We start from the raw sequence: 8,066 nt of genomic DNA, 5'->3' as shown, positions 1-8,066 counted from the left end.
CATTTTGCTGATGTGCATGGGACACGGATGACTAAATTCAACACTTAGACTACTCACTAAAGGTACTAAGCTTTGTTAATAATGAATGAAGACAATCATTGTGTTTCAAAAACAACACAAGATGTTAATAATTACAATTATTTGCAATTATTTGCAATTATACCACATGGATCCTTAATTTGAAAGTGTGACAAAAATAGCATCCAATTATGATCATAATAAATGTATGCTATTACTTGTTGGTTTTCTTTATGATTTTTTTTTAACTTTTATGCTTCAAAAGAAACAAGAGAAATCTCATAATTTCAAATGAAGTTAACAACTTTCAACAAAGTTTGCACTTTTCACCAACAATCTCAAGATATACAAAAGAAATACTTATACAACTATCATACTCAAGATAAACTTTATTCTTGATACATATGTTGTATTTATACTATAACATCATTAATTATACAACTGTCATACTCAAGAGAAACCTTATTCTTGAGATACATTTTATATAAAATAGTATGTTCATCAACATGCAATTGTCATACTCAAGAGAAACCTTATTTTTTAGATACATGTTGTATAAAGTAGTATGTACAAAAATATGCACATATATTTAATATCAATCAATGAACATCATACCAAAATATCTATGAATGGTTTATTAAGGTAACAAGAACTACATTAATGGTTCCTCCCACTAACGTAAGACATCAAAAGATTCCAAGACACCCTTCTACATGTTGTTTAAAAACAAAAGGTCTCAGTCATTTGGTTAGAGGATCAACCAACATAGAGTTTATACTAATGTATTCCATAACAATGTTAGATTTCTTGACTAAATAACTGTCAAATACTTTATTTCCATATGTTTTGATTTATTGCTAATTTTGTTATTCGTAGAAAAAATAATAACTACATTATTATCACAGTAAATCGTTAAAAGGCCTAGAGATGAAATTACCTAAAGCACAACAATAAATTTCTTCAACCACATTACTTGTAAGACTATTCCATAGTAAGCAGTGAATCTTGTATACATAGGTGAAGATGTTATCAAAATCTGTTTTGCACTTTTCCATGATATGGCCCCACCAATGAACATGAAAACGAATCTTGAAGTAGACTTATAATCATCCACATAATCACCAAAATACCCTACTACTTCAAGATTTTCAACCCTTAAAAATATTAGCTTGAAATCTTTTTTTATGACACCTTTAGAGAAATCCCACATCGATAAAGCCTAAGAAAGATTTTGAGTCTATTTGTGCATCACGCATGGTTAAGTATGATAAGATAAATAACTTGTGAGCTTCTTAAACTGTCAAGATACATTTTGGATTGTAAAATCCATAAGTAAAACCATAATAGACTATGTGTCTAAAGTAGACAATATATAGATAGTGGATCGGGTTATAAGATCAAAGATGTTACAATGGTATTGTTTTGCATGTCCTTTTGAGCGATGATATGGAAAACTTTAGCAAGAACATTGAGTCTCGTAAAGGGATGCATCTGACACCCTTAGTTAGATCTCATATCGATAAAATATAAGAGAAATATTGAGTCTATTTGTACATTCTACATTGGTTAGGGATGAGAAAATTAGACTAATTAAATAGCCTGTGAGCTTCTTATACTATCAAAATACATTTTGGATTGTAAAACCCAAAAACAAAACCATGATGAATTGAATATCTAAAGTGGATAATATCTTAACAATAGGTCAAACTATTAGACTAAGAATGTTACATTTGTCCTTTGCAAATATCTCATGACTTTTTTAGTTTCAATCCAATGATTAGTAACTAGATTAGAAAGATAATGACCAAGCCCATTCATAATGAATGCAATGTTTGACCTATTACAGACTTGAGCATACATCAAGCTTCTAATTGCGCTAGCATAAAGAACATGAGACATAGATGCTCTCTCAACCTCATTATAAAGACATTACTTAATACCATGTTTATCTTATTTTAACATAGGTTCCTCACCACCCTTACAATTGTGTATATTAAGCCTTTTAAGCACCTGTTCAATGTAAGCCTTTCGTGATAATCCTAATAACCTATAATCTTTATCATGGTGAATCTAAATACCGAGGACAAAAGATACTTCTCCAAGGTCTTTCATATCAAAAGCTTTAGACAAAATTACTTTGACTCATAAGACAAATTACCACCATTGTTGGCCAATAGGATATCATCAACATAAAAGACAAAAAAAAAATCTCTTCCTGTTGATCTTTATATATATACATATTGATAGGTTTGTCTTCAACAAGCTATATGAAGTTATTACCTCATTAAACTTCAAATACCACTTTGAAGCTTGTTTAAATCCATATATAGATTTCTTTAGCTTACATACTATATGCCTTTTTTTCTTTAACTTTAAACCTTTTGGTTGCCTCATATAAACTTTCTTCATAAAGATTTCTATTCAAAAAAAGCTATTTTCAAATCTATTTGATGAAGCTCTAAATCAAAGTGAGCTACCATAACTATAATAATTCTGAATGAATCTTTAGTGAGCATAAGGGAAAAAATCTCATTTAAGTCTATACCTTTGGGTAAAACCCTTAGCAACCAATCAAGCTTTGAATTTATCAATTATACTCTTAGAGTCTTTCTTGGTATTGAAAACTCATTTACAACCAATAGGTCTAACCTCATCAAGTAACTCTACTAGATCCCATACACCATTGTCATTTATATACTGCATTTCTTTTTTCATAGCTTTAAATCATTTATCTAACTATAGGCAAGAAATAGTTTCTTTAAAATTTACAAGATCTACAATCTGACCAATATCATAATTAGATTTTTCAAGATAGACATAATAATTATGAAGTATAGTATCAGAAATTGATAGTTGGACTAATGAGGGATCTGAAATGGTTTTATCAAAAATAGCTTCATTTTGAATAGACTCATGTCTTATAAGATTCTTTAAATCTTATTGTCTAGGCTTATCAATATAAACGGGTAAAATACCATTATATACATAAATTAATGGCTTTGATCTAGATAAACCTTTTTCAAATTCCTTCAATGGTTCAGAGCTACTACCTTCTGTTGAATCTAGCTCAAGAAATTTAGTAATCAATGACTCGACCACTCTAGTGCAACAAGATAGGTAATAAAATTTGTATCCTTTAGAATGTTTTGGATAACTAATGAAATATCCTCAAATAGTGCTAGGATCAAATTTTTTTTCTTATTATGATTATAAATCATTACTTCAACTAGATAATGTCAAACTCGAACCTGTCTCAAATCAGGTTTTCTTCTTGTCCAAAGCTTAAAAAGAGTCTTCATAGCTTCACCCTAAAAATACTTTGAAAAATTAGACTTACTCATCATACATCTTATCATGTCCTTAAGGGTGTGATTATGCCTTTCAGTTACACTATTTTGATTAAGAGTTCCTAGCATAGTGTACTAAGGAATAATTCCACAATGTTGTAATTACTTAGCAAAAAGGCCTTTCATTACCTTGAATTATCATATTTGTCATAATACTCTCCACTTCGATTAGACCTCACAACATTAATGACTTTCCTAGTCTATTTCTCTAATTTTATCTTAATAATCTTGAGCTTCCCAAGAGTACTAGATTTCTCTTCAATTAGAAAAACATACCGATATCTAGAAAAATTATTAATAGAGGTGATGAAATACTCATGACGAACAGAGCCCATAATGTCTATATGAGTAAGCTTTAGAAGTTCTTAGCTCCTGGTTGATCCATATTTATTAGTCTTTGTCCATTTTCCCCTTATTCAATAAACATAGGTCCCTACATCTTGAAAATCCAGAGGTGAAAGAATTTTCAGTTTTAATCAATCTGTCAACCCTCTTTTTAGAGATATGTCCTAGCTTTCTGTGTTATAATAAGGATGACTTCTCTCAGATCAAATATCTTTTAATACCAACATTTTCAACATTCAAAGAATAACCAACACCATTTCCCACTTTAAGTTTAGCTTCTCTATTAGTTAGTATGTGCTAACTGATTAGACCTTTGTTTTTTCTTTCTATTTTCCAACCAAGTCTTGTATTTCTTACAATTTGCCCTCATATGACCTTTCTTCTTGAAGAAAAGACATTTATCCTTCATCCCTTTTTTAAAAACTGTTTATATTCCTTAGAGCATGGAACTTGAATCTCTTACTCTGTCATTTTTCTTTAGAGTGACTCTTTGATAAACCAACCATATTTATAGTTTCCAACTTCTTTGATTTCAATTTCTCCTTTTTAGCCACACATATGATAATCAAGTCATTAACAGTCGAATTTTCTTTTTATAGTATTATAAACTATTTTTTTATAGTATTATAAACTATTTTAATTTGACTAAACTCTATAAGTAACAAATTGAGAATATAATAAATAATATAATTGTCATTAAGGAGAATATTATGATTCTCCAGCTTTGATTGTATCCCCATAATCTTCAAAATGAATTCCCTAACTTTTTTAGAGTTGTTATATCTAAAACTTAACAACTCACTCATCAAGTAGGAAGTTTCAGCATGATCGAAAATCTAATCTCTTACCCAGTGATATTAAGAAACTCTCTAACATTTGTAAACTTTAACAAGATAGTCAAAAGAAACTCAATAATGGACCTTTATATAGTAGCAATAATGTTGAGCTTGTTAAATATTTCCTATTTGGCATAATATTCCTTCTCACCTGTGGAACTCTTATTAGTGGATTTTGGAGGTTCATGAACTCGCAAGGCCATGTTAATATCAACAATGCCCAATGCAAATTCAATATTAGGCTTCAATCTCTGAAAATTTCTACCAATTAGAAGTTTAATAATGGAATTATTGTTGTTCACTATAATAGCAGTTGAATTCATAAGTAAACAATGTAATTGAGATGTAATATGGCAATTAACTAATTATAATAGCCCCAAAATCTTATAATCCTAAATTGAGATCACTATTGCATCATCATTAACTTTCCTTTAGGTAAAGAAAATTGCATGCTATTAAAATCCTTAAGTATAAGGTTATAAAACCGTATGAATATCTTATAAACAATTTATTTTCAAAAGAAATATCCCCTTTAGAAAGAAAAACTTTCTAGAGCAATGTTCATCCTCTCTTTAAAAGAAAGCACATGTCGATTCAATAAATACAACTGCCTTTGGATGTATTGGATCTATTCATAAGCATGAGCAATACATTTCATATAATCAATTTACACAACCATTAGTCTTAACACACATAATAACCTTCTTTGGATAGAAAATTATATGTATTAAAATTAAAGAATATATAATTACCATATGGAATATTTCATGAGCCTCGATGAATACACCACTTTGGTAGTCAAGCGTTATGACAACCTATTAATTTATTCCTATGATATTGAAAAAATTATCCCAACAAAGATTTCATGAAATATCAATCTTTATTACCTCTAACAATCTTTTAAAGCATAATTGCATTAAGCACAATGAACAAACAACCATTTATGGAACTTTAATTCTCAAATTTCAATAATTTATAGCATAATAGAATCTTTTGTGTTATTAAAGAAATATAACACTATAAAGTAAGCATGTGCATATTTAAAACACAAATAAACACTTACATGCATTAGAAAACTCCATCACACATTGTCATGCGCCAAGAAACTATGGTCACCCATTGGGAAATGTTGTCATATGCTTGCACGCTTCAAAAAATTCAGTTACGCACCAAAAAAACCATGCTCATGCATTGGAAAATGGCTCCACATGCTCACACGTGTCAACACTCATTAGAGAACCTTATCACATGCCTTCACAAATTGGGGACACATTCAATTCAGGTTAACCCAATTTTTGGATTAAACAACCTATGGATTGCACTCAATTGACCCAAGTAAGCACGTGCATATCTAAAACACAATAGACACTTTCATGCATTAGAAAACACCATCACAAGCCATCATGCATTGGGAAAGTATGGTCACGCATTGGGAAATATCGTCACATGCTTGCACACACCGAGAAATTTAGTCACACACCAAAAAATAATACTTATATGCTAGAAAATAGCTCCATGTGCTCACACATGTCAACACTCATTGGGGAACCTTATCACATGCCTTCACATGTTGGGGACACATTCAGTTCATGTTAGTTTTTAGTTAAACAACCTATGGATTACACCCGATTGACTCGTTGATTGTCAACATACTGACCATTGACCCAAATTTGGGAGACCCGTTCACTAAATGGATCAGATAATCAAGTTTCTCCAACCTAATTACAACTTGTAACCATTGCACAGTTGACAACTTAGGTATCATAGAATTCCAACTTCTTTTTTGATGTCATAGTTTTTTTGTTTATCTTAGGCATGTTTCATTCTCTAGTCAATCAATTTGACATCCTCAATCATCTTCAAAGTTATCTTCAAGCCAAGTAATTGCATTGAAGAATCTCTCTCCCCCATATCAGTTATTGTATAGGTAATTGCCACTTTTTTCTATCAAACTTGAGAAAGGATATTGAACATACTAATTACGATAAGGGTGTTAACAATTATTGTTAAAAGAGTGTAATGCTTGTGGGAAATATATACTAATTTAATGTAATGAGAATACATATATACTATACCTGATCGACCATCCCCCATGATTTGTACAGCAATCCCGGGGTGTACGCTGCCTCAACCATCCTCGTGAAGAGTCCTGAAAACTCAAACTCCTTAAATAGTGTGGTCTACCAACTCTTCCAAGCCATCTCAATATGGCCTCCGAAGAATGTGTGGGTAGTCGTCCACCGCTGTGAAACAGTCGCATGGTGGTCATCCTAGTGCCAACGTAATAAAACCAAAAAAGAATCCACATGCTAAAATGGTATAAACAAGTTCACCTGTGTTAGTTATTGATAAATATATCAAACTTTTTTTGGAATTATATAGTATAGACAACTTATATCGTCAGTCAGCCACTCGTGCAACTCTACCACAAGCCGTCAAAAACTGTGCTTTGACTTTGACTTGATGAAGTAGACATCATGTGCATTGGAAGCCGCAACTCTGGTATACCATGTGAGGAAATATTCCTTATGCTCTGAGGTAGAGGATGGAATGGTCCTAAGTTGTCATTTCACCCTCCCTTTGAGTGGATTTGTATATGGGGTACGAACCAGCGGACCCTTCCGGATGATCCGGCCATGTGCTGTACGAATCAACTGCATGATCCCAAAAAATAATTAATTCATCATTCCATCCTATGTAACAATTAGCATTAATCGATTTATTTTACCTTCTCCATGTATGCGGGAGGAGGTTTAGCTAGAGAATCCTGAATCACGGTCAAGTCCACCACGCGTGCTCTCTCGATAGACTGAAAAATTGTAATTTTGAGCATCTCAGTGATCAATATATATGAATATTTATATACTAAGTATAATTGATATACCTCAATATGGATGGCCTCAGAAATGTCCTTCTGGAAGTCGTCCTCCTGTGAACCAATATTCACTATCGTTTTGGTTGAGCTCGGGATATCAGCAAGTAACTATAATCGCTCGTCCTGAAAAAGAGTTAAAACATCATTAAATAAACAATATAATTGAAAAGACAAATCGATCAATGATATTTTTTAAAAAAAGTTAACCTCAACTTCCGGGGAGGGTGTTTGAGGAGAACCCTCTATCGATAATATATCAATGCCAGTTCCTTATATACATGAAAAGGGCAAAATAGTAAATGATATTTCATATAAAATATAATATCATTAATAATTAGCATACCTCAAGTGGAGGATCTAAAGCAACTGGAGATCCGATCGGATAGCCTTTATGAGGAAGACCCTATACAAATATATATACCCTATATTAATCATTAACCGAACAATCATAAAAATAAAGTTTCATTGATAAGTGACATACCTCAGCTTGGACAGGTGATGCAACAGAAGGGCTAACCGGTGCCTCCTCATGGCGACTACCCTAAGATAATAGTAATAATAACTTAATCAGTGACATTTCATATATAACAATACTATAATATAATAACGACATTAAATATAAATTTGAAATGTCATATGGACCTC

This window comes from Mangifera indica, chromosome 4 (genome assembly GCF_011075055.1).
Source record: "Mangifera indica cultivar Alphonso chromosome 4, CATAS_Mindica_2.1, whole genome shotgun sequence".
Classification (NCBI taxonomy): domain Eukaryota; kingdom Viridiplantae; phylum Streptophyta; class Magnoliopsida; order Sapindales; family Anacardiaceae; genus Mangifera; species Mangifera indica.
Note: the sequence above shows the minus strand (reverse complement) of the source record.